The sequence below is a fragment of the Procambarus clarkii genome, chromosome 5 (assembly GCF_040958095.1).
Source record: "Procambarus clarkii isolate CNS0578487 chromosome 5, FALCON_Pclarkii_2.0, whole genome shotgun sequence".
NCBI lineage: Eukaryota > Metazoa > Arthropoda > Malacostraca > Decapoda > Cambaridae > Procambarus > Procambarus clarkii.
In genome coordinates this window covers 3,453,253-3,480,616 of record NC_091154.1, presented here as the reverse complement: position 1 = coordinate 3,480,616, position 27,364 = coordinate 3,453,253, and the positions used below count along the sequence as shown (strand labels likewise).

At 47.6% G+C, this 27,364-nt stretch overlaps 1 protein-coding gene across 1 annotated transcript in view; it reads left to right on the top strand.

The window, feature by feature from the left end:
- Positions 1-27,364, top strand: part of LOC123765380 (uncharacterized) — a 111,085-nt gene that overhangs the window by 11,691 nt on the left and 72,030 nt on the right. The gene's annotated exons all lie outside the window — the stretch shown is intronic.

Sequence of the window (27,364 nt, the reverse complement as noted above, 5' to 3'; positions counted from 1 at the left end):
TAAGAGTATGTGTGTGTGTTTTTCAATATATAATATCATGTCTTATTTATAATTTATATACACATGATATTTTTGGAAACAAACATATATGTGTAATATTTTAGGTGTATATATATTACGTATATTAACCCAAGAGAAAAACAGGAGTCAACACAACAATTAACAACTCAACCACTACAACTACTCTCCGCTAACAAGCTTTACAACTACAATTCTCAGCAAACAACTTGACTATCACACCACAAACATTACAACCTGCACCACAACAGTCCCAGCAAGCAACCACAACCCCTCTACCGCTTACCACAGAGTGATTGATGAAGATTAAGCCACCCAAAAGGTGGCACGGGCATGAATAGCCCGTAAGTGGTGGCCCTTTTGAGCCATTACCAGTATCAAGAGCTGATACTGGAGATCTGTGGAGGTGCGACTGCACCCTGCGTGACGGGAGATGTCTCCCGTGGCTTACCATATAGTCTAACTACCTTATTAAACAAACTAACTACAATTGTACCTTAGCAAACAACAGTACTAATCAAACGATCAGTATATTCCAGCATTTTATTTGTGGTCAGTAAGCTTTTGAAGCTCCTTGAGCTGGTGAGGCTAAAACTTAACACCGGATCACCATACTTAACTCGTTAATCGACCTACCATAAGAATGCTAATAATTCATTTTATCGGGGACAAGAAGACTGTGAATATATATATCGAGGTCCAGCAACTGACACCCACACCAGGATACAATCCACAACACCTGAATAGCTCCCTATATTACCTATCTAATGCTAGGTGAACAGAGGCATAAGTTTTTGTTAAAGTTTATTTACTACCACAGGCGTGGCCACACATTTACAATGCTAACCAGCTTATAAATATATAACTTTTCTTCTGTCCTTCATGGACAGACTTAGCGATTTGTCAAGACAACTTAAGATGAGGCTAAACTATTTAATTACTTAATAAATAAGATGGGGTTAAACTGGTTAATTCCTGCATGAATGTGAACTAAATCACGGCAGACGATGTTAATCTAATATGATGAGGTCTACCTATGATCAATTATAGACCTGATCATAACTCATAACTGAAGTAAACTCGGTGTATACATAACGAGAGTAATGTATACTTCTTGGGCATATATACATATAGTAAGAGGGTAAATTTTCCAATATAAGTCTCTCCTCTTAATCATTTATATAAGTTTTCTACTGGGGTTGTCATAGACCTTGATGAACAGTTACAACACAACTATGAAAGTATTATCAAATTACTGAATAGAAAAAACAAAAGTCTCATAAATTTTAATTAACTTTATTAATTTGTTTATTTCCTTAGATAGATAACAAAAGTATTGCTATTTGTCTTGAAACGCGGTACGATAACATTTCCCTGTGAAGATAATGGAATGCACTTGATTAGTGCTGAAAACTCAGGGATATTTTGGAACTTTTTTAGGGTTTCTGATGTGCTCCTGAATGATTATATTCATTGTTCTGGCATTATTATTTGTATTATGTTTATCAGGATATCTTTCCAACAAAAGGGTGCATGACACTAACGAAATATTATATATTGGAATAACATTCTTATATTATAAATATTACAAAAAGTCACCCGCCCATTTCTAATCCCAAGGGGAAAGAAAGAAGTTCCCTACCTTGAAGTCCTCTCTGCCTCAACCCCTTCCTCAAATTTCCTGAAATCCTCCTCGATCAAGCTTCTCTTTATCTCTCTCACACACCTTCACTGATGACAGCCTGCTCTCCTTGGAGCTCTACGGACGCTTACTGTGATAGGCGCTCGACAGCTTAAGCGTTGTGTGTATGTGCTTGCGGGGGTTGAGCTCTGGCTCTTTGGTCCCGCCTCTCAACTGTCAATCAACTGGTGTACAGATTCCTGAGCCTATTGGGCTCTATCATATCTACATTGTAAACTATGTATGGAGTCAGCCTCCACCACATCACTGCCTAATGCATTCTATTTACTAACTACTCTGACACTGAAAAAATTCTTTCTAACGTCTCTGTGGCTCATCTGGGTACTCAGTTTCCACCTGTGTTCCCTTGTTCGTGTCCCACCAGTGTTGAAGAGTTTGTCTTTGTCCACTCTGTCAATTCCCCTGAGTCAGTAATTCTACTTTTGGCGGAGGGGGCGATATAAGCCTAACTTATATATATATACACTGACAATCTGTCCCCGACACAATGACTTATTCAATATATCTTTGAAACTAATTTTGGGTATTCTTGAAATAGCTGTTACCACAAGCTATTGTAGGTCTATTATGGAGTTATTGTAGGTCTATTATGGAGCTATTGTAGGTCTATTATAGAGTTATTGTAGGTCTATTATGGAGCTATTGTTGGTCTATTATGTGGCATTGTAGGTCTATTATGTGGCATTGTAGGTCTATTATGGAGCTATTGTAGGTCTATTATAGAGTTATTGTAGGTCTATTATGGAGCTATTGTAGGTCTATTATGTGGCATTGTAGGCCTATTATGGAGCTATTGTAGGTCTATTATGGAGCTATTGTAGGTTTATTATAGATCTATTGTAGGTCTATTATGGAGCTATTGTAGGTTTATTATAGATCTATTGTAGGTCTATTATGGAGCTATTGTAGGTTTATTATAGATCTATTGTAGGTCTATTGTGGGTCTAAAACTCTTGCATTACACACGTAAGATGTTCACCAGGCAGAAAGTGAAGAGGTTCAAGATAAGACCTGGACATCCCATTCACAAACCGGTTTGTCTTAAAATGCATAACTAAACAATTATTTAATTAGATATATGTCATTTCCCTAATGTATTTATGGTCATGTATGGGATATATATTGTATTAATTTATTGATTATACAATACTAAGTGGTATATTGTAATATATTTTTAATTGAAAGGGATACTTTATTTTTTAGGGATAATTGTATCTATTTATGGTCATGTATGGGATATATATTGTATTAATTTATTATTTATACAATATTAAGTGGTATATTGTAATATATTTTTAATTGAAGGGGGTACTTTATTTTTTAGGTATAATTGTATCGATATTCCTATATTAATTGTTAATTATTTAACAAATCTATCTTAAATCTAATGTGGGTCCTATTTGATATATTTCTATAATTCAGTTATGCCTCCTAAATATTTTTTTTGTTTCGTTTGAATGTAAATTTTGATTTTTTTAATCCCTCTTTATAAGAAAGGTTTCTATTTCCTGGGATTAACTGTCATCTTTTTAAAAAAACTGGTTACTACTTCCTGATACAAACTTTATCATCCATCTCTGTGTTCAAGTGAATTAACGTCCATTCTATAGTACAGAGACCAAAACTGATATCCATATTCTAAATGGGAGACTAACAACAACAAGATATCAGGCTGAAAAACAATAGCATATGTAATGTCAAAATTAAATCCCAGTAGCCTATTCGATTTATTTATTATATATATTTATTTATTTATTTATATACAAGAAGGTACATTAAGTTTGTGAGAATACATAGCACAGTATTTATAATCTTGTAAAGCCACTAGTACGCGCAGAGTTTCGGGCAGGGAAATTAAATTATTAAATAAATTAAATTATTAATTTATTTCTGGCTTCACACGCTCAGCTTCTTGTCAGCGTCGCTCGCCTGGTTAACTGAGGTTTTGTTAACTGTTCTTGTCGGCATATTTCAACCTCAAGATATATTTGAGCAACCTGCTCTCACACAAGACAGCACATATATGACTTATTGCTTATAGTCCCTATTTTGCTTATAAATTAATACATATGTGACATATTCCAAGCCATATTTTCTTTAAGGCACTAACTCTTCCTCTCAGTTTTATTAAACAATAGAGATTTTATACAAAATTTGACAATATCCTGAGTTACTTTACAATTTATTTAAATAGTTTAGTTTTGTTTTATTATTTTTATAAACCTGTAATATCACTATAGGTATAGGTTCAGTACTAATTGTAATATCTTAACACACTAAGAAGGTTAGGTTAGGTTGTGGTTTTCTATTCAGCTTTTCAATGTAAACTCAAATATTCACAATAAATTTGTATGTCACATATTCACTTATTCATAAGGAAGATATTGACTATAAGCAAGTGCGAGAACGGGTTGATTGGAGAGCGTTGAGCAAGCTCATGTTCGTGTGATATAGAATTTTGCCTTCTTTTAGTGAGAAAAGAACAATATAAAACACTGGGGAAGACCTGTTTGTCCATACGAGGCAGCTGCTATTGGTCCATACGAGGCAGCTCCTATTGGTCCATACGAGGCAGCTGCTATTGGTCCATACGAGGCAGCTGCTATTGGTCCATACGAGGCAGCTCCTATTGGTCCATACGAGGCAGCTGCTATTGGTCCATACGAGGCAGCTCATATTGGTCCATACGAGGCAGCTCCTGTTGGTCCATACGAGGCAGCTGCTATTGGTCCATACGAGGCAGCTGCTATTGGTCCATACGAGGCAGCTGCTATTGGTCCATACGAGGCAGCTCCTATTGGTCCATACGAGGCAGCTGCTATTGGTCCATACGAGGCAGCTCCTATTGGTCCATACGAGGCAGCTCCTATTGGTCCATACGAGGCAGCTCCTATTGGTCCATACGAGGCAGCTGCTATTGGTCCATACGAGGCAGCTCCTATTGGTCCATACGAGGCAGCTGCTATTGGTCCATACGAGGCAGCTGCTATTGGTCCATACGAGGCAGCTCCTATTGGTCCATACGAGGCAGCTGCTATTGGTCCATACGAGGCAGCTCCTATTGGTCCATACGAGGCAGCTGCTATTGGTCCATACGAGGCAGCTCCTATTGGTCCATACTATTGGTCCATACGAGGCAGCTCCTATTGGTCCATACGAGGCAGGTCCTATTGGTCCATACGAGGCAGGTCCTATTGGTCCATACGAGGCAGCTGCTATTGGTCCATACGAGGCAGGTCCTATTGGTCCATACGAGGCAGCTCCTATTGGTCCATACGAGGCAGCTCCTATTGGTCCATACGAGGCAGCTCCTATTGGTCCATACGAGGCAGCTCCTATTGGTCCATACGAGGCAGGTCCTATTGGTCCATACGAGGCAGGTCCTATTGGTCCATACGAGGCAGCTGCTATTGGTCCATACGAGGCAGGTCCTATTGGTCCATACGAGGCAGCTCCTATTGGTCCATACGAGGCAGCTCCTATTGGTCCATACGAGGCAGCTCCTATTGGTCCATACGAGGCAGCTCCTATTGGTCCATACGAGGCAGGTCCTATTGGTCCATACGAGGCAGCTCCTATTGGTCCATACGAGGCAGCTCCTATTGGTCCATACGAGGCAGGTCCTATTGGTCCATACGAGGCAGGTCCTATTGGTCCATACGAGGCAGCTGTTATTGGTCCATACGAGGCAGCTCCTATTGGTCCATACGAGGCAGGTCCTATTGGTCCATACGAGGCAGCTGCTATTGGTCCATACGAGGCAGCTCCTATTGGTCCATACGAGGCAGGTCCTATTGGTCCATACGAGGCAGGTCCTATTGGTCCATACGAGGCAGCTCCTATTGGTCCATACGAGGCAGGTCCTATTGGTCCATACGAGGCAGCTCCTATTGGTCCATACGAGGCAGGTCCTATTGGTCCATACGAGGCAGCTCCTATTGGTCCATACGAGGCAGCTCCTATTGGTCCATACGAGGCAGCTGCTATTGGTCCATACGAGGCAGCTGCTATTGGTCCATACGAGGCAGCTGCTATTGGTCCATACGAGGCAGCTCCTATTGGTCCATACGAGGCAGGTCCTATTGGTCCATACGAGGCAGGTCCTATTGGTCCATACGAGGCAGCTGCTATTGGTCCATACGAGGCAGCTCCTATTGGTCCATACGAGGCAGCTCCTATTGGTCCATACGAGGCAGGTCCTATTGGTCCATACGAGGCAGCTGCTATTGGTCCATACGAGGCAGCTCCTATTGGTCCATACGAGGCAGCTGCTATTGGTCCATACGAGGCAGCTGCTATTGGTCCATACGAGGCAGCTGCTATTGGTCCATATGAGGCAGCTCCTATTGGTCCATACGAGGCAGGTCCTATTGGTCCATACGAGGCAGGTCCTATTGGTCCATACGAGGCAGCTGCTATTGGTCCATACGAGGCAGCTCCTATTGGTCCATACGAGGCAGGTCCTATTGGTCCATACGAGGCAGGTCCTATTGGACCATACGAGGCAGCTCCTATTGGTCCATACGAGGCAGCTCCTATTGGTCCATACGAGGCAGGTCCTATTGGTCCATACGAGGCAGCTCCTATTGGACCATACGAGGCAGCTCCTATTGGTCCATACGAGGCAGGTCCTATTGGTCCATACGAGGCAGCTCCTATTGGACCATACGAGGCAGCTCCTATTGGTCCATACGAGGCAGCTCCTATTGGTCCATACGAGGCAGGTCCTATTGGTCCATACGAGGCAGCTCCTATTGGTCCATACGAGGCAGCTCCTATTGGTCCATACGAGGCAGCTCCTATTGGTCCATACGAGGCAGCTCCTATTGGTCCATACGAGGCAGTTCCTATTGGTCCATACGAGGCAGCTCCTATTGGTCCATACGAGGCAGCTCCTATTGGTCCATACGAGGCAGCTCCTATTGGTCCATACGAGGCAGCTCCTATTGGTCCATACGAGGCAGCTCCTATTGGTCCATACGAGGCAGCTCCTATTGGTCCATACGAGGCAGTTCCTATTGGTCCATACGAGGCAGCTCCTATTGGTCCATACGAGGCAGCTCCTATTGGTCCATACGAGGCAGCTCCTATTGGTCCATACGAGGCAGCTCCTATTGGTCCATACGAGGCAGCTCCTATTGGTCCATACGAGGCAGCTCCTATTGGTCCATACGAGGCAGCTCCTATTGGTCCATACGAGGCAGCTCCTATTGGTCCATACGAGGCAGCTCCTATTGGTCCATACGAGGCAGCTCCTATTGGTCCATACGAGGCAGCTCCTATTGGTCCATACGAGGCAGCTCCTATTGGTCCATACGAGGCAGCTCCTATTGGTCCATACGAGGCAGCTCCTATTGGTCCATACGAGGCAGCTCCTATTGGTCCATACGAGGCAGCTCCTATTGGTCCATACGAGGCAGCTGCTATTGGTCCATACGAGGCAGCTCCTATTGGTCCATACGAGGCAGCTGCTATTGGTCCATACGAGGCAGCTCCTATTGGTCCATACGAGGCAGCTCCTATTGGTCCATACGAGGCAGCTCCTATTGGTCCATACGAGGCAGCTCCTATTGGTCCATACGAGGCAGCTCCTATTGGTCCATACGAGGCAGCTCCTATTGGTCCATACGAGGCAGCTCCTATTGGTCCATACGAGGCAGCTCCTATTGGTCCATACGAGGCAGCTCCTATTGGTCCATACGAGGCAGCTCCTATTGGTCCATACGAGGCAGCTCCTATTGGTCCATACGAGGCAGCTGCTATTGGTCCATACGAGGCAGCTCCTATTGGTCCATACGAGGCAGCTCCTATTGGTCCATACGAGGCAGCTCCTATTGGTCCATACGAGGCAGCTCCTATTGGTCCATACGAGGCAGCTGCTATTGGTCCATACGAGGCAGCTCCTATTGGTCCATACGAGGCAGCTCCTATTGGTCCATACGAGGCAGCTCCTATTGGTCCATACGAGGCAGCTGCTATTGGTCCATACGAGGCAGCTCCTATTGGTCCATACGAGGCAGCTCCTATTGGTCCATACGAGGCAGCTCCTATTGGTCCATACGAGGCAGCTCCTATTGGTCCATACGAGGCAGGTCCTATTGGTCCATACGAGGCAGGTCCTATTGGTCCATACGAGGCAGCTGCTATTGGTCCATACGAGGCAGCTCCTATTGGTCCATACGAGGCAGGTCCTATTGGTCCATACGAGGCAGCTCCTATTGGTCCATACGAGGCAGGTCCTATTGGTCCATACGAGGCAGGTCCTATTGGTCCATACGAGGCAGCTGCTATTGGTCCATACGAGGCAGCTCCTATTGGTCCATACGAGGCAGGTCCTATTGGTCCATACGAGGCAGGTCCTATTGGACCATACGAGGCAGCTCCTATTGGTCCATACGAGGCAGCTCCTATTGGTCCATACGAGGCAGGTCCTATTGGTCCATACGAGGCAGCTCCTATTGGACCATACGAGGCAGCTCCTATTGGTCCATACGAGGCAGGTCCTATTGGTCCATACGAGGCAGCTCCTATTGGACCATACGAGGCAGCTCCTATTGGTCCATACGAGGCAGCTCCTATTGGTCCATACGAGGCAGGTCCTATTGGTCCATACGAGGCAGCTCCTATTGGTCCATACGAGGCAACTCCTATTGGTCCATACGAGGCAGCTCCTATTGGTCCATACGAGGCAGCTCCTATTGGTCCATACGAGGCAGTTCCTATTGGTCCATACGAGGCAGCTCCTATTGGTCCATACGAGGCAGCTCCTATTGGTCCATACGAGGCAGCTCCTATTGGTCCATACGAGGCAGCTCCTATTGGTCCATACGAGGCAGCTCCTATTGGTCCATACGAGGCAGCTCCTATTGGTCCATACGAGGCAGTTCCTATTGGTCCATACGAGGCAGCTCCTATTGGTCCATACGAGGCAGCTCCTATTGGTCCATACGAGGCAGCTCCTATTGGTCCATACGAGGCAGCTCCTATTGGTCCATACGAGGCAGCTCCTATTGGTCCATACGAGGCAGCTCCTATTGGTCCATACGAGGCAGCTCCTATTGGTCCATACGAGGCAGCTCCTATTGGTCCATACGAGGCAGCTCCTATTGGTCCATACGAGGCAGCTCCTATTGGTCCATACGAGGCAGCTCCTATTGGTCCATACGAGGCAGCTCCTATTGGTCCATACGAGGCAGCTCCTATTGGTCCATACGAGGCAGCTGCTATTGGTCCATACGAGGCAGCTCCTATTGGTCCATACGAGGCAGCTCCTATTGGTCCATACGAGGCAGCTCCTATTGGTCCATACGAGGCAGCTGCTATTGGTCCATACGAGGCAGCTCCTATTGGTCCATACGAGGCAGCTCCTATTGGTCCATACGAGGCAGCTCCTATTGGTCCATACGAGGCAGCTCCTATTGGTCCATACGAGGCAGCTCCTATTGGTCCATACGAGGCAGCTCCTATTGGTCCATACGAGGCAGCTCCTATTGGTCCATACGAGGCAGCTCCTATTGGTCCATACGAGGCAGCTCCTATTGGTCCATACGAGGCAGCTCCTATTGGTCCATACGAGGCAGCTGCTATTGGTCCATACGAGGCAGCTCCTATTGGTCCATACGAGGCAGCTCCTATTGGTCCATACGAGGCAGCTCCTATTGGTCCATACGAGGCAGCTCCTATTGGTCCATACGAGGCAGCTGCTATTGGTCCATACGAGGCAGCTCCTATTGGTCCATACGAGGCAGCTCCTATTGGCCCATACGAGGCAGCTCCTATTGGTCCATACGAGGCAGCTGCTATTGGTCCATACGAGGCAGCTCCTATTGGTCCATACGAGGCAGCTCCTATTGGTCCATACGAGGCAGCTCCTATTGGTCCATACGAGGCAGCTGCTATTGGTCCATACGAGGCAGCTCCTATTGGTCCATACGAGGCAGCTCCTATTGGTCCATACGAGGCAGCTGCTATTGGTCCATACGAGGCAGCTGCTATTGGTCCATACGAGGCAGTTCCTATTGGTCCATACGAGGCAGCTGCTATTGGTCCATACGAGGCAGCTGCTATTGGTCCATACGAGGCAGTTCCTATTGGTCCATACGAGGCAGCTGCTATTGGTCCATACGAGGCAGTTGCTATTGGTCCATACGAGGCAGTTCCTATTGGTCCATACGAGGCAACTCCTATTGGTCCATACGAGGCAGCTCCTATTGGTCCATACGAGGCAGCTCCTATTGGTCCATACGAGGCAGCTGCTATTGGTCCATACGAGGCAGCTCCTATTGGTCCATACGAGGCAGCTCCTATTGGTCCATACGAGGCAGCTCCTATTGGTCCATACGAGGCAGCTCCTATTGGTCCATACGAGGCAGCTGCTATTGGTCCATACGAGGCAGCTCCTATTGGTCCATACGAGGCAGTTCCTATTGGTCCATACGAGGCAGCTGCTATTGGTCCATACGAGGCAGCTGCTATTGGTCCATACGAGGCAGTTCCTATTGGTCCATACGAGGCAGCTGCTATTGGTCCATACGAGGCAGTTCCTATTGGTCCATACGAGGCAGCTGCTATTGGTCCATACGAGGCAGCTGCTATTGGTTCATACGAGGCAGTTCCTATTGGTCCATACGAGGCAGCTGCTATTGGTCCATACGAGGCTGCTCCTATTGGTCCATACGAGGCAGCTCCTATTGGTCCATACGAGGCAGCTGCTATTGGTCCATACGAGGCAGCTCCTATTGGTCCATACGAGGCAGCTCCTATTGGTCCATACGAGGCAGCTCCTATTGGTCCATACGAGGCAGCTCCTATTGGTCCATACGAGGCAGCTCCTATTGGTCCATACGAGGCAGCTCCTATTGGTCCATACGAGGCAGTTCCTATTGGTCCATACGAGGCAGCTGCTATTGGTCCATACGAGGCAGCTCCTATTGGTCCATACGAGGCAGCTCCTATTGGTCCATACGAGGCAGCTGCCATTGGTCCATACGAGGCAGCTCCTATTGGTCCATACGAGGCAGCTCCTATTGGTCCATACGAGGCAGCTCCTATTGGTCCATACGAGGCAGCTCCTATTGGTCCATACGAGGCAGCTCCTATTGGTCCATACGAGGCAACTCCTATTGGTCCATACGAGGCAGTTCCTATTGGTCCATACGAGGCAGCTGCTATTGGTCCATACGAGGCAACTCCTATTGGTCCATACGAGGCAGTTCCTATTGGTCCATACGAGGCAGCTCCTATTGGTCCATACGAGGCAACTCCTATTGGTCCATACGAGGCAGCTCCTATTGGTACATACCAGGCAACTCCTATTGGTCCATACGAGGCAGTTCCTATTGGTCCATACGAGGCAGCTCCTATTGGTCCATACGAGGCAACTCCTATTGGTCCATACGAGGCAGCTCCTATTGGTCCATACGAGGTAGCTGCTATTGGTCCATGCGAGGCAGCTCCTATTGGTCCATACGAGGCAGCTCCTATTGGTCCATACGAGGCAGCTCCTATTGGTCCATACGAGGCAGCTGCTATTGGTCCATACGAGGCAGCTCCTATTGGTCCATACGAGGCAGCTCCTATTGGTCCATACGAGGCACCTCCTATTGGTCCATACGAGGCAGCTCCTATTGGTCCATACGAGGCAGCTCCTATTGGTCCATACGAGGCAGCTCCTATTGGTCCATACGAGGCAGTTCCTATTGGCCCATACGAGGCAGCTCCTATTGGTCCATACGAGGCAGCTCCTATTGGTCCATACGAGGCAGCTCCTATTGGTCCATACGAGGCAGCTCCTATTGGTCCATACGAGGCAGCTCCTATTGGTCCATACGAGGCAGCTCCTATTGGTCCATACGAGGCAGCTCCTATTGGTCCATACGAGGCAGTTCCTATTGGTCCATACGAGGCAGCTCCTATTGGTCCATACGAGGCAGCTCCTATTGGTCCATACGAGGCAGCTCCTATTGGTCCATACGAGGCAGCTCCTATTGGTCCATACGAGGCAGGTCCTATTGGTCCATACGAGGCAGCTCCTATTGGTCCATACGAGGCAGCTCCTATTGGTCCATACGAGGCAGCTCCTATTGGTCCATACGAGGCAGGTCCTATTGGTCCATACGAGGCAGCTCCTATTGGTCTATACGAGGCAGCTCCTATTGGTCCATACGAGGCAGCTCCTATTGGTTTACGAGCTTGGGATCTTCACAACACAAAGGTTGTTATGGTTGTAAAGAACAGTCGTAGCCATACATAAACAAAAGTCACCATGATTAAGGAAAAGATGTAAAGGTTTCGCAGGTGGAGAGTTGGATGCTGGTGCTGGTTTGACGTGTTTGAGTCGGTTCTAGAAGATTTTGTTGTTGAACCGGTTTCTGTGGCTAGTAACCCGGGACCGCTGGACACTATTGGTTCTTAAACTAACTCACTGTAAAAAAAAATAAAAATTTAATCCTACTCTAAACAGGATTTCTTACCATTGACAAGAGATCAAACTGGATTCCAACTCCGCGCAGCACTTCTGGTATAAGAAGGTGTGAGTAACTCTCGATATTATTTATATCATTTATACTTTTTGAATGACGTCACCGGCACGTCATCAGATCTTTGTCCAATCAGCATCGATAGTGAGGCAACAGCACCACCCGATTGGTTGGATGTTGCAATAGAGAATTGATGACGGAGTCGACGAGAGGGATGACTTAAGTGGCTTTAATCATTCATTCTTTAAAGCCTCAAATGTATAATAATAATAATAATAATAATAATAATAATAATAATAATAATAATAATAATAATAATAATAATAATAATAATAATAATAATAAAGCATGTCTTGCTTCAGAACACAGTTATTGGTCTGTTGTGAACACCGCTGTTCAGCTCAGGGCTTGTAAGTATGTGCGTTAGTCCTTATGTATATTTTCATACACATTATTGTAATTCAGATCCTGTGTACATGTATATAAATATACAAATGTAGTCACCTAGCTGTGCTTGAGGGGGTTGAGCTCTGCTTTTTCGGCCCGCTTCTCAACTGTCAATCAACTGTTACTAACTACTAATTATCCCCCCCCCCCACACACATACACCAGCCCGAAACAGCTTACTAGAAGGTACCTATTAACTACTAGGTAACAAGGGCATCAGGGTGAAAGAAACTCTGCCCACTGTTTCTCGCTGGCGCCGGGAATCGAACCCCAGACCACAGGATCACGTGGCAGCGTACTATCCACTCAGCCACCGGCCCCACGATGGGCAAAAACAAATACACAAACAGAATACAGAAAACAAAAACAGAATGTATATTAATACTAATGTATATGTAATATTACACATTCTAAACCACATTCCAAACCCAGCGACACATTCTAAACCACATTCCAAACCCAGGGACACATTCTAAACACTTCAAAAAAAGTTTCAAAAACTGTTGGCATTCTTTCTAAGATCAGATATTATGTACCCCGCCCTGCCCTGGTGACTCGCTATTACTCCCTTATCTATCCATATCTCAACTATGGTATTTGTGCTTGGGGCTCTACTACCCAAAATCACTTACGTCCTCTAATTACTCAACACAAAGCTGCTATTAGGACAATATACAACTCTGGCCCCAGACATCACTCGGTACCCCTACTCAAATCTCTGAATATGTTAGACATTAAGTCACTGCACATTCTCTCATGTGTATTATACATATATAAAACGCTAAACTATAATGCCAATCCTGACCTCAAAAGCTTCATAGAAGGTTGTAACAGAACCCATGAGCATCACACCAGAAATAAATAGTTTTGATATTCCTAGAGTACGACTTAATCAAACTAGAAATGCTCTACAAATCAAGGGGCCCAGAATGTGGAATGACCTTCCCAACAATGTTAGAGACTGTACCTCTCTCAACCAGTTTAAGATAAAAACGAAGCTATACCTAATAAATTCCCTGTAACCTACCTTACCCCTCTGTTGTCAACCAATGTCTGTTTTTTTTTTGTTTTGTTTTGTTTTTCAAATCAACGCTGTTTGAATGTAATTTTCTGTAATATTTTGTAATTGTATTTGTGTTGCTTTTTCAACAATGTTCCCCCCTCTTTTACCTCTATTTTTATTTGTTCTCAACACATTTTATTCTTTTTACCCATTAGTTTTAAGCTTTAGTCATTAATGTTTTTCCTGCCCGAAACGCTTTGCGTAATAGTGGCTTTAGGCATTGTATGTACTAGCTCTATCTATTAAGCCAACAAACTTTGTAAAATCTCTTTATGTATGTACCTTACCTAAATAAAAATTATTATTATTATTATTATTATTATTATTATTATTATTATTATTATTATTATTATTATTATTATTATTATTATTATATTAGGCACGAATACTACTCATTTATCTTTACAATAACAATGAGTCGCAGGCATTAAAAATGCAGGTATTCCATAATTAGAGTTGACCTTGAGTGACGTAAACACTAGCCTCACCGTGACCGCCAGTGTTGTAGTCCTTGAAGGTCACCGGGAAGTCTTCAGTACACCCACTCAAATATTGAAATTTTTTTGACGGGGAAGAGTTTTAAACTAACTTGAACTTGGTAAAAACTTTGATAGATTAGTCAGCTGTTGTGGTGGCCTTGGTAAAACTCCAGAGGTTGAGCGACTTGGAGACAAGTAAAACAAAAAATTGTTGATCTGAACAATATTTAAAAAAATAATTACAATACACTAGTTCTATTTGATTTTACGAGTGAATAGTCTTAAATTCCCTGTGGCTCAGTGGGTATGTGAGGCTGGCTAACATCAGAACTGCCTGATGAAACCTGTGTAACTAGTTCAGGAACCTGTGTAAGGAATCATTCAGAATCTTGTACACCACATATGTAAGACCAATCCTGGAGTATGCGGCCCCAGCATGGAGCCCGTACCTTGTCAAGCAAAAGACGAAGCTGGAAAAAGTTCAGAGGTATGCCACTAGACTAGTCCCAGAACTAAGAGGCATGAGTTATGAGGAAAGGCTGCGTGAACTGTACCTCACGTCGCTGGAAGACAGAAGAGTTCGGGGAGACATGATCACCACATACAAAATTCTCAAGGAAATTGACAGGTTGGATAAGGATAAACTATTCAACACTGGTGGGACGCGAACAAGGGGACACAGGTGGAAACTGAGTACCCACATGAGCCACAGAGACGTTAGAAAGAACTTTTTCAGTGTCAGAGTAGTTAACAGATGGAATGCATTAGGCAGTGATGTGGTGGAGGCTGACTCCATACACAGTTTATAATGTAGATATGATAGAGCCCAGTAGGCTCAGGAACCTGTACACCTGTTGATTGACAGTTGAGAGGCGGGACCAAAGAGCCAGAGCTCAACCCCCGCAAGCACAACTAGGTGAGTATTGCTTCATGCCTCGCTTGTAGATTTGGGCTGGGTTTGAATTTTATATATATATATATAAAATTCAAACCCATATATATATATATATATATATATATATATATATATATATATATATATATATATATATATATATATATATATATATATATATATATATATATATATATATATATATATATAACAAGGGCATCAGGTTTAGCCGTAGACTTGGTGGAAGACAAGGGGGGATTGAGCGTGGCCTTGCTATGGGGATAATAAGGCCACTAACGGCGGTGGGTCGTTAGTGATGTGTTTTTGTTAAGGGTGTGGCCGCCAGGGTGTAGTTGTTGTTGTTGTTGCTACATATAGTAACGGTGGCCGCGGGTGTTGTTAGTGGGAGTTGAATGGTGGTGCTGTACACGACCAAATGATGGATTCTTGCTATATATTTACCTTGCGGGGGTTGAGCTCTGGCTCTTTGGTCCCTTGAGGTTACCTTGAGGTGCTTCCGGGGCTTAGTGTCCCCGCGGCCCGGTCGTCGACCAGGCCTCCTGGTTGCTGGACTGATCAACCAGGCTCTCTCTGCCTCTCAACTGGTGTACAGGTTTCTGAGGCTATTGGGCTCTATCATATCTACACTTGAAACTATCGATATGTTTTTGGTGTTGATCTCAAGGTCCGTCAACCTCTAGAGAGTTGCTTTGACCGTCACAATAACTTACTCACCGATCAGTCTCTATACTTTAGTACTGAATATAGCTAATATACTCAGTGATTACTTACTAAGTTATATATATAACAATTGATATAAATGCTTAATGGCTACGTATATATATTAAGGTCATTACTGAGGTTTTAGCGACAGTCAAATTCTATAAAAAGAAGGTCTTTTCGCGTCTCTCTTGGACCGTGTTATCGCCGAATATTAGTCTCTGGAGCTTGACTGGCGCTCCGTACCGTTAAAGGTTAAGACTTATAGTCTTTCTGACTTCAAGGATCACTATATGGCGTCAGGTATACTTGTCTCTCTCTCTCTCTCTCTCTCTCTCTCTCTCTCTCTCTCTCTCTCTCTCTCTCTCTCTCTCTCTGTCTCTGTCTCTGTCTCTGTCTCTGTCTCTGTCTCTGTCTGTCTGTCTCTCTCTCTCTCTCTCTCTCTCTCTCTCTCTCTCTCTCTCTCTCTCTCTCTCTCTCTCTCTCTCTCTCTGTCTCTCTCTCTCTGTCTCTGTCTCTGTCTCTATCTGTCTCTGTCTCTCTCTCTCTCTCTCTCTCTCTCTCTCTCTCTCTCTCTCTCTCTCTCTCTCTCTCTCTCTCTCTCTCTCTCTCTCTCTCTCTCTCTCTCTCTCTCTCTCTCTCCATGTATACTACAATCTCTCTCCAAGTTGAGGAAATACTGTCAACTTTGTGTACATAAACACACGACGTCACTTCAGGGGAGACTATAATCCCTGGGTCACATCTGCCCATTCAAACATTTCCGGTTGCAGCGGTCACCGGCGAGTCCGCAGTGGTTTGATCCTATACCTTGAGGTGCTTCCAGGGCTTAGCGTCCCCGCGGCCCGGTCGTCGACCAGGCCTCCTGGTTGCTAGACTGATCAACCAGGCTGTTGGACGCGGCTGCTCGCAGCCTGACGTATGAGTCACAGCCTGGTTGATCAGGTATCCTTTGGAGGTGCTTATCCAGTTCTCTCTTGAACACTGTGAGGGGTCGGCCAGTTATGTCCCTTATGTGTAGTGATGAAACTTGTCGACCAGAAGGAATATTTACACTTATTGTGAAGTTAAACTAGGAGGTATATACCCTCTTTCTCGTTATTTATTCTGCGAGTTTACATTACTCCTGGACAAAAGTATATTTGGTGGCTGGTCAGTAAGAATTGTTGTGGCCTAAATAACCCCTAGAGGTTGAAAAATATTATCAACCCTCCAGAGGTTGATAGGCCTTAATAACCCTCCAGAGGTTGATAGGCCTTAATAACCCTCCAGAGGTTGATAGGCCTTAATAACCCTCCAGAGGTTGATAGGTCTCAATAACCCTCCAGAGGTTGATAGGCCTTAATAACCCTCCAGAGGTTGATAGGTCATAATAACCCTCCAGAGGTTGATAGGCCTTAATAACCCTCCAGAGGTTGATAGGTCTTAATAACCCTCCAGAGGTTGATAGGCCTTAATAACCCTCCAGAGGTTGATAGGTCTTAATAAGCCTCCACAGGTTGATAGGCCTTATACCTTCCTAAGGTTGATAGGTCTTAATAACCCTCCAGAGACTGATAGGTCTTAATAACCCTCCAGAGACTGATAGGTCTTAATAACCCTCCAGAGGTTGATAGGTCTTAATAACCCTCCAGAGGTTGATAGGCCTTAATAACCCTCCAGAGGTTGATAGGTCTTAATAACCCTCCAGAGGTTGATAGGCCTTAATAACCCTCCAGAGGTTGATAGGCTTTCATAACTCTGTATGTGCAATACATAGAGTTTTTTTCTGAACCCGGATCATTTACCTGAAAGGCTCTAGTGGCCTCGACAGGGACAGGAAACCGGCTGCTTGTCAAAGGTCTCCCCGATTGTTCCTGAGGATTTTTCTAACTGGGTTTTGAATTGCAGAAATGTCTTGTCATTTAGGGCTTGGGCGGGTAGGCGGTTCCAATGGTTTTTTTCAACCTTGTGGGTGGAAAAAGCCACTTCTGTCCTTTAAATTGTGGCTTGTTGAACTTGAACCAATTGTCCCTTGTGTGTGTGTGTCATTTGATCTTTAAAGAAAGTGGTCTGGATTAATATTTTTCAAATGGTAGACTATTTTATAGTTCGATGAGGTAAGCTCGTCGGCTCTCAATGGTTGGAGAGTTGCCTTAGTTCTGGAATGAATTTTGTGTTGAACTTTCTCCACAGCAGATATGTCTTTCTGAAGTTGGTGTCTGTTCTTATAGAGTTGTGAGTTCAGGGCATGAATACATATAGAGTTGTGAGTGCTCTACACGAAACATAGGCCTATTAAGCGGCTGAGAACATCAGCCTAACGGCAATTTTAGCCAAGTGTTAGTTTTTAAGCCTAACAGCAGCATTGCCAGTACCTATAATCCTCTTTCTTCCTTTTAGTAGATGCGCTCTGTGTATTAGTGACTGTATGCACTATACTTATGTAAGTATCTATGTATTCTTTCCTAAAAGTCATAATAACAATAGCATAAAAATCCACACTTGTATTTGTGAAATTGTTGTAAAGAATTTACACCAAGTCTTTCGCACTCTCCTGAGTGTTTTGTCAAAGTCTGAGTGTGTGGTGAGGACCAGACTTACATCTCAGCGTCTAATGAGGCTGTTATCCTGGGTCCACTCTGAAGCCATCAACACAGCCACTCTAGTGGTCAAAAAAGCTGTCCAGCAGCTGGAGGCCCTCATAAATACTGTCAAGCAGTATCCTCCCCCGCGATAGAAGCCGCATATATATATATATATATATATATATATATATATATATATATATATATATATATATATATATATATATATATATATATATATATATATATATATATATATATATATATATATATATATATATATATATATATATATATATATATATATATATATATATATATATATGGACTGACAGTTTAAGTGCGTGCGAGTACAGTATATCCTTTCACAAGCAAGGATCAGAGAGAGAGAGAGAGAGAGAAGATTAAGCCACCCAAAAGGTGGCATGGACATGAATAGCCCACAAGTGGTGGCCCTTCTGAGCCATTTCCAGTATCAATAGATGATAATGGAGATCTGTGGAGGTGCGACTGCACCCTGCGTGACGGGAGATGTCTCCCGTGACCAAGGATCACATTCACTCCTAAATATCTACCACTTACGGGCTATTCGTGTCCATGCCACCTCTTGGGAAGTGTAATGCTTCTTAAAATAATAAAGAGTCTAATTTTTTATTAACACACCTATGTAAACGCCTGGCCAGGTCACTACTATTCCCAGCTACTGATGTACCTGCGGTAAAGTCTTCTACGGAAATATAGTCATGTGCCCTCTCTATAATCCTGCTCTTCTGGGAACTGGAGTTGTTATTAATAGAGGTGTTTATCTGAATGTTATCCCTCGTAACCCGCTCCATACCTCAAGGAACGCGGCTAATGGGACTGCTTTCAATCATCCATTTATTGAGATCTAATTCTAAGTCACTCGGAATCATTTTCCTAGTAAAGCTATCCTCCGAAGTAAAGCTTTTGTTGCCAGCTAAAGTATTCAGAGTATTTATTAGAACCCCTTCCACTACCCTTCTAGTTCTAATATTATTACTTCTATAGATTATTTCTCACTTCTTATAATCAATATTGTGATCCTTTCCCCAACTATGGTCTGCTACAACACTGTTACCAACCATACTTCTACACACTTTCTTACGTTCTTCAATTCTGATCTCCAGTTTTCATCCACCTTCCCCGCCCCCCCCTCCTTCCCCGCCCCCCCCCCTCCTTCCCCGCCTCCCCTCTCCTTCCCCGCCCTCCCCTCTCCTTCCCCGCCCCCCCCTCTCCTTCCCAGCCCTCCCCTCTCCTTCCCAGCCCTCCCCTCTCCTTCCCCGCCCTCCCCTCTCCTTCCCCGCCCTCCTCTCCTTCCCCGCCCCCCCCTCTCCTTCCCAGCCCTCCCCTCTCCTTCCCAGCCCTCCCCTCTCCTTCCCCGCCCTCCTCTCCTTCCCCGCCCCCCCCTCTCCTTCCCCGCCCTCCTCTCCTTCCCCGCCCCCCCCTCTCCTTCCCAGCCCTCCCCTCTCCTTCCCCGCCCTCCTCTCCTTCCCCGCCCCCCCCTCTCCTTCCCAGCCCTCCCCTCTCCTTCCCCGCCCTCCCCTCTCCTTCCCCGCCCCCCCCTCTCCTTCCCCGCCCTCCTCTCCTTCCCCGCCCTCCCCTCTCCTTCCCCGCCCTCCTCTCCTTCCCCGCCCCCCCCTCTCCTTCCCAGCCCTCCCCTCTCCTTCCCAGCCCTCCCCTCTCCTTCCCCGCCCCCCCCTCTCCTTCCCAGCCCTCCCCTCTCCTTCCCCGCCCTCCCCTCTCCTTCCCCGCCCCCCCCTCTCCTTCCCCGCCCTCCTCTCCTTCCCCGCCCCCCCCTCTCCTTCCCAGCCCTCCCCTCTCCTTCCCCGCCCTCCCCTCTCCTTCCCCGCCCCCCCCTCTCCTTCCCCGCCCTCCTCTCCTTCCCCGCCCTCCCCTCTCCTTCCCCGCCCTCCTCTCCTTCCCCGCCCCCCCCTCTCCTTCCCAGCCCTCCCCTCTCCTTCCCCGCCCTCCCCTCTCCTTCCCCGCCCCCCCCTCTCCTTCCCCGCCCTCCTCTCCTTCCCCGCCCCCCCCTCTCCTTCCCAGCCCTCCCCTCTCCTTCCCCGCCCTCCTCTCCTTCCCCGCCCCCCCCTCTCCTTCCCAGCCCTCCCCTCTCCTTCCCCGCCCTCCCCTCTCCTTCCCCGCCCTCCTCTCCTTCCCCGCCCCCCCCTCTCCTTCCCCGCCCTCCCCTCTCCTTCCCCGCCCCCCCCTCTCCTTCCCCGCCCTCCCCTCTCCTTCCCCGCCCCCCCCTCTCCTTCCCCGCCCCCCCCTCTCCTTCCCAGCCCTCCCCTCTCCTTCCCCGCCCTCCCCTCTCCTTCCCCGCCCTCCTCTCCTTCCCCGCCCCCCCCTCTCCTTCCCCGCCCTCCCCTCTCCTTCCCCGCCCCCCCCTCTCCTTCCCCGCCCTCCCCTCTCCTTCCCCGCCCCCCCCTCTCCTTCCCCGCCCTCCTCTCCTTCCCCGCCCTCCCCTCTCCTTCCCCGCCCTCCTCTCCTTCCCCGCCCCCCCCTCTCCTTCCCAGCCCTCCCCTCTCCTTCCCCGCCCTCCCCTCTCCTTCCCCGCCCCCCCCTCTCCTTCCCCGCCCTCCTCTCCTTCCCCGCCCCCCCCTCTCCTTCCCAGCCCTCCCCTCTCCTTCCCCGCCCTCCTCTCCTTCCCCGCCCCCCCCTCTCCTTCCCAGCCCTCCCCTCTCCTTCCCCGCCCTCCTCTCCTTCCCCGCCCCCCCCTCTCCTTCCCCGCCCTCCTCTCCTTCCCCGCCCCCCCCTCTCCTTCCCAGCCCCCCCCTCTCCTTCCCCGCCCTCCCCTCTCCTTCCCCGCCCCCCCCTCTCCTTCCCCGCCCTCCCCTCTCCTTCCCCGCCCCCCCCTCTCCTTCCCCGCCCCCCCCTCTCCTTCCCCGCCCCCCCCTCTCCTTCCCCGCCCTCCCCTCTCCTTCCCCGCCCCCCCCTCTCCTTCCCCGCCCTCCCCTCTCCTTCCCCGCCCCCCCCTCTCCTTCCCCGCCCTCCTCTCCTTCCCCGCCCTCCCCTCTCCTTCCCCGCCCTCCTCTCCTTCCCCGCCCCCCCCTCTCCTTCCCAGCCCTCCCCTCTCCTTCCCCGCCCTCCCCTCTCCTTCCCCGCCCCCCCCTCTCCTTCCCCGCCCTCCTCTCCTTCCCCGCCCCCCCCTCTCCTTCCCCGCCCTCCCCTCTCCTTCCCCGCCCTCCTCTCCTTCCCCGCCCCCCCCTCTCCTTCCCCGCCCTCCCCTCTCCTTCCCCGCCCCCCCCTCTCCTTCCCCGCCCTCCCCTCTCCTTCCCCGCCCCCCCCTCTCCTTCCCCGCCCTCCTCTCCTTCCCCGCCCTCCCCTCTCCTTCCCCGCCCTCCTCTCCTTCCCCGCCCCCCCCTCTCCTTCCCAGCCCTCCCCTCTCCTTCCCCGCCCTCCCCTCTCCTTCCCCGCCCCCCCCTCTCCTTCCCCGCCCTCCTCTCCTTCCCCGCCCCCCCCTCTCCTTCCCAGCCCTCCCCTCTCCTTCCCCGCCCCCCCCCTCTCCTTCCCCGCCCCCCCCTCCCCATAGACTTCATTACAATCTCTACAAGGTTATATATAAACTTACGGATTGCTGTCTTCTCTTCCGCTATTCTTACTAACACTTTCCATAATTGTATTTTGGGCATTTGAAAATTTGAGATCAGAATTCCTGTCTTAATCCGTCCTTCGTGGTATGACTGATTTTTTTTCAGTGTCAGAGTAGTTAACAGGTGGAATGCACTAGAAAGTGATGTGGTGGAGGGTGACTCCATACACAGTTTCAAATGTAGATAAGATAGAGCCCAATAGGCTCAGGAACCTGTACACCAGTTGATTGACAGTTGAGAGGCGGGACCAAAGAGCCAGAGCTCAACCCCCGCAAGCACAACTAGGTGAGTACTGTCCGTCACGTGTTAATGTCTTTGTGAAATTAGAAACTAACTTCGGCATTGATTAGTTTAGTTGTTTAGGTTCTGTTGGCGATTATTTGTATTTGTAGTACGTGGGTGAAGCATTTACAACCCGTCCTCGACTCAAGTCCATTCCATCCAGTGGTCGCCCCCACAGACAGACGCATTCATAAATTTTAACATGCTGTTCATTCAGAACAAGAATTTTCTCAAATATAAATTAATATTATAATATATTAGCATATTGTGCATATATAGGCATAGGTTAGGTTAGGTGTTTAGGTTCGGTTGGCGATTATTTGCATTTGTAGTACGTGGGTGAAGCATTTATAGCGATGTGGTTCGAACAAAACTCGTCAGTGAAGCATTTGTTCCGGAAGTGTTCGAACGAAATCAGTTGTGAGTCGTGTTTAAACCGTTTTTCAATCATAAACAGGGGGTTTGGCGGGTGCATGGAATCACTTTTGGATCTTTGTTTGGAGGACGGGCTGGGTCGACCGCTGGATGTAATGGACTTGAGTCAGCCCGTCCTCCAAACAAAGATTGGATCTGAATTAATCTGAAACACTGAATCTATCAGTGTATCTAAACACCGCGGCGGTGAATCTATCAGTGTACCCAAGCACCGCGGCGGTGAATCTATCAGTGTATCCAAGCACCGCGGCGGTGAATCTATCAGTGTATCCAAGCACCGCGGCGGTGAATCTATCAGTGTACCCAGCACCGCGGCGGTGAATCTATCAGTGTACCCAGCACCGCGGCGGTGAATCTATCAGTGTACCCAGCACCGCGGCGGTGAATCTATCAGTGTATCCAAGCACCGCAGCGGTGAATCTATCAGTGTACCCAACACCGCGGCGGTGAATCTATCAGTGTATCCAAGCACCGCAGCGGTGAATCTATCAGTGTACCCAACACCGCGGCGGTGAATCTATCAGTGTATCCAAGCACCGCAGCGGTGAATCTATCAGTGTACCCAACACCGCGGCGGTGAATCTATCAGTGTATCCAAGCACCGCAGCGGTGAATCTATCAGTGTACCCAACACCGCAGCGGTGAATCTATCAGTGTACCCAACACCGCGGCGGTGAATCTATCAGTGTATCCAAGCACCGCAGCGGTGAATCTATCAGTGTACCCAGCACCGCGGCGGTGAATCTATCAGTGTACCCAACACCGCGGCGGTGAATCTATCAGTGTACCCAGCACCGCGGCGGTGAATCTATCAGTGTACCCAACACCGCGGCGGTGAATCTATCAGTGTACCCAGCACCGCGGCGGTGAATCTATCAGTGTACCCAACACAGCAGCGGTGAATCTATCACCCGTGAGAGGGAAGCATTAACCAAAAGTTACGAGGAGAAGAACTTAGTGGGAACTTGGGATAACTTTTAATATCCACAGTGGGTCACGGCGGCCGGGTTCCTCCAGACGGGTGGGCAGAAAGCCGGATATAAAAGTGGCTGTAACGATTTTATATTTGCTCTCAAGGTCACTAGAAAAGTGGGTGGGATGACCTTTGACCTTCTTAAAGCCGGCAGATGAAGAGTGACCATGATGAAGGGTCAGTCAGCTGATGTTTATGCGACAAGACCAACTGAGCATCCCAATCAGCTGATATTTGTTTACGCGACGAGCCAAAGCACGTGCCAATCAGCTGATATTTGTTTACACGACGAGCCAAAGCACGTGCCAATCAGCTGATATTTGTTTACGCGACGAGCCAAAGCACGTGCCAATCAGCTGATATTTGTTTACGCGACGAGCCAAAGCACGTGTCAGTCAGCTGGTATTTGTTTACGCGACGAGCCAAAGCACGTGTCAGTCAGCTGGTATTTGTTTACATAACAAACCAAGCCGAAAGTTAGTCTGTATATTATTTAAGTAATTTTGTCGCGAAAATTTTGACTTGCGTTGCAGGTCATTGATTTAATGTTGGTTAAACAAATAATGGTTCTCTCTCTCTTTCAATTTTTTTTTTAAATCACAGTGAAAAGGAATTGCAATATATATATATATATATATATATATATATATATATATATATATATATATATATATATATATATATATATATACATATATATATATATATATATATATATATATATATATATATATATATATATATATATATATATATATATATATATATATATATATATATATATATGGGGTAATATATAACCTATTCCATAGGCAACCAAGTTATTGAAACATTTCCTTTTTTATTTCATGTGGTATTTGGCAACTCTATATATGGCCGGTCGGTCGAGCGGACAGCACGCTGGACTTGTGATCCTGTGGTCCTGGGTTCGATCCCAGGCGCCGGCGAGAAACAATAGGACAAAGTTTCTTTCACCCTATGCCCCTGTTACCTAGCAGTAAAATAGGTACCTGGGTGTTAGTCAGCTGTCACGGGCTGCTTCCTGGGGGTGGAGGCCTGGTCGAGGACCGGGCCGCGGGGACACTAAAGCCCCGAAATCATCTCAAGATAACCAAGATGGCGACGTTGACTTAAGTTTAGTTAATTTATTATCGCGTGGTTGATCAGTTAAAAATATTAATCAAGCATTAGTACATATTGATCATGTGCATAGTTACTAGTCATATATTCTTGCAATATTCTGCAGAGGAAAGCAAAATAGGCTGTGGAATAGTTATATTGACAAGAGGTGTTTGGCAATGACTGTAATGAAGGCGGTGCCAACTATAGCAATTTAAATATAAAGGAAGTATTTCTGGTGTGTTCCTAAAACCTTTAGAGAGAACATGGGCCATATTGCGAGACATATACATATAGATATGTAATAAATATACTTAAAAATATTCTCTTTATCTTTAATAAATAATTTTATTTATTTAAGTTAAAGAGTGGCCCCGATATGGCAGCAGCGAATTGCAAGTTGTTGCCATATCTCACCAACACAATTCCCTGAGTCGAGGTCGCGACGGCTTGCCTGAGGTGCCCCATAGGCTAATTACTGACCTCCCCCACCCAGCGAGCAGCCCACAACAGTTGCCTTGCTCCATACTAGGTGAACAGACGCATTAGATAAAAGAAGCCATCCCTGTCGCGTCCGGGATCTAGCCGATTGCGAATCAAGGACATAGAGGAACCAATAATTTTTACAAATCCTTTGAAAATTTGCCTGAAAGTCTGAGTTATCGACACTAGAGAGCGTGAAACAGATAACGTGACGTGGCTTATACCACACACTCAGTTGGCGGGGGATAAACAGCTAGACCTCACGTCGCCGTTGACACTAATAGGTAAGCACTACATATATGAGTGATCGTACGTCTGGCAGCCCATTTTGGCGCGCAAACTGTCACGTTGCCAGACGTCGCGACAATTTTTTAAATTCGTTTCATAACTTTCATTGGTCGCATTATTCATTAGAGGGTTTAATAGTTTGTTTACATAGTTATACATGATTCCTCGAAGTGTATAGTTCCTTAAATTATACAGTGTTAGCAAGTGTCGTTTAGTTCATTCATTGTGATCCTAGCTGGCCCATGCCTATCCTATGGGTGGTAGTGGACCCCATACCCATCCTGTGGACGGTAGTGGACCCCATACCCATCCTGCGGGTGGTAGTGGACCCCATACCCATCCTGTGGGTGGTAGTGGACCCCATACCCATCCTGTGGGTGGTAGTGGACCCCATACCCATCCTGCGGGTGGTAGTGGACCCCATACCCATCCTGTGGGTGGTAGTGGACCCCATACCCATCCTGCGGGTGGTAGTGGACCCCATACCCATCCTGCGGGTGGTAGTGGACCCCATACCCATCCTGTGGGTGGTAGTGGACCCCATACCCATCCTGTGGGTGGTAGTGGACCCCATACCCATCCTGTGGGTGGTAGTGGACCCCATACCCATTCTGCGGGTGGTAGTGGACCCTATACCCATCCTGTGGGTGGTAGTGGACCCCATACCCATCCTGTGGGTGGTAGTGGACCCCATACCCATCCTGCGGGTGGTAGTGGACCCCATACCCATTTTGTGGGTGGTAGTGGACCCCATACCCATCCTGCGGGTGGTAGTGGACCCCATACCCATCCTGCTGGTGGTAGTGGACCCCATACCCATCCTGTGGGTGGTAGTGGACCCCATACCCATCCTGTGGGTGTAGTGGACCCCATACCCATCCTGTGGATGGTAGTGGACCCCCATACCCATCCTGTGGGTGGTAGTGGACCCCATACCCATCCTGTGGGTGGTAGTGGACCCCATACCCATCCTGTGGGTGGTAGTGGACCCCATACCCATCCTGTGGGTGGTAGTGGACCCCATACCCATCCTGTGGGTGGTAGTGGACCCCATACCCATACTGTGGATTGTAGTGGACCCTATACCCATTCTGTGGGTGGTAGTGGACCCCATACCCATCCTGTGGGTGGTAGTGGACCCCATACCCATCCTGTGGGTGGTAGTGGACCCCATATCCATACTGTGGAAGGTAATGGACCCCATACCCATCCTGTGGATTGTAGTGGACCCTATACCCATTCTGTGGGTGGTAGTGGACCCCATACCCATCCTGTGGGTGGTAGTGGACCCCATACCCATCCTGTGGGTGGTAGTGGACTCCATACCCATCCTGTGGATGGTAGTGGACCCGATACCCATCCTGTGGGTGGTAGTGGACCCCATACCCATCCTGTGGGTGGTAGTGGACCCAATACCCATCCTGTGGGTGGTAGTGGACCCCATACCCATCCTGTGGGTTGTAGTGGACATCATATCCATTGTGTGGGCGGTAGTGGACCCCATACCCATCCTGTGGGTGGTAGTGGACCCCATACCCATCCTTTGGGTAGTAGTGGACCCCATACCCATCCTGTGGGTGGTAGTGGACATCATATCCATTGTGTGGGCGGTAGTGGACCCCATACCCATCCTGTGGGTGGTAGTGGACCCCATACCCATCCTGTGGGTTGTAGTGGACCCCATACCCATCCTGTGGGTGGTAGTGGACCCCATACCCATCCTGTGGGTGGTAATGGACCCCATACCCATCATGTGAGTGGTAGTGAACCCCATACTCATCATGTGGGTGGTAGTGGACCCCAT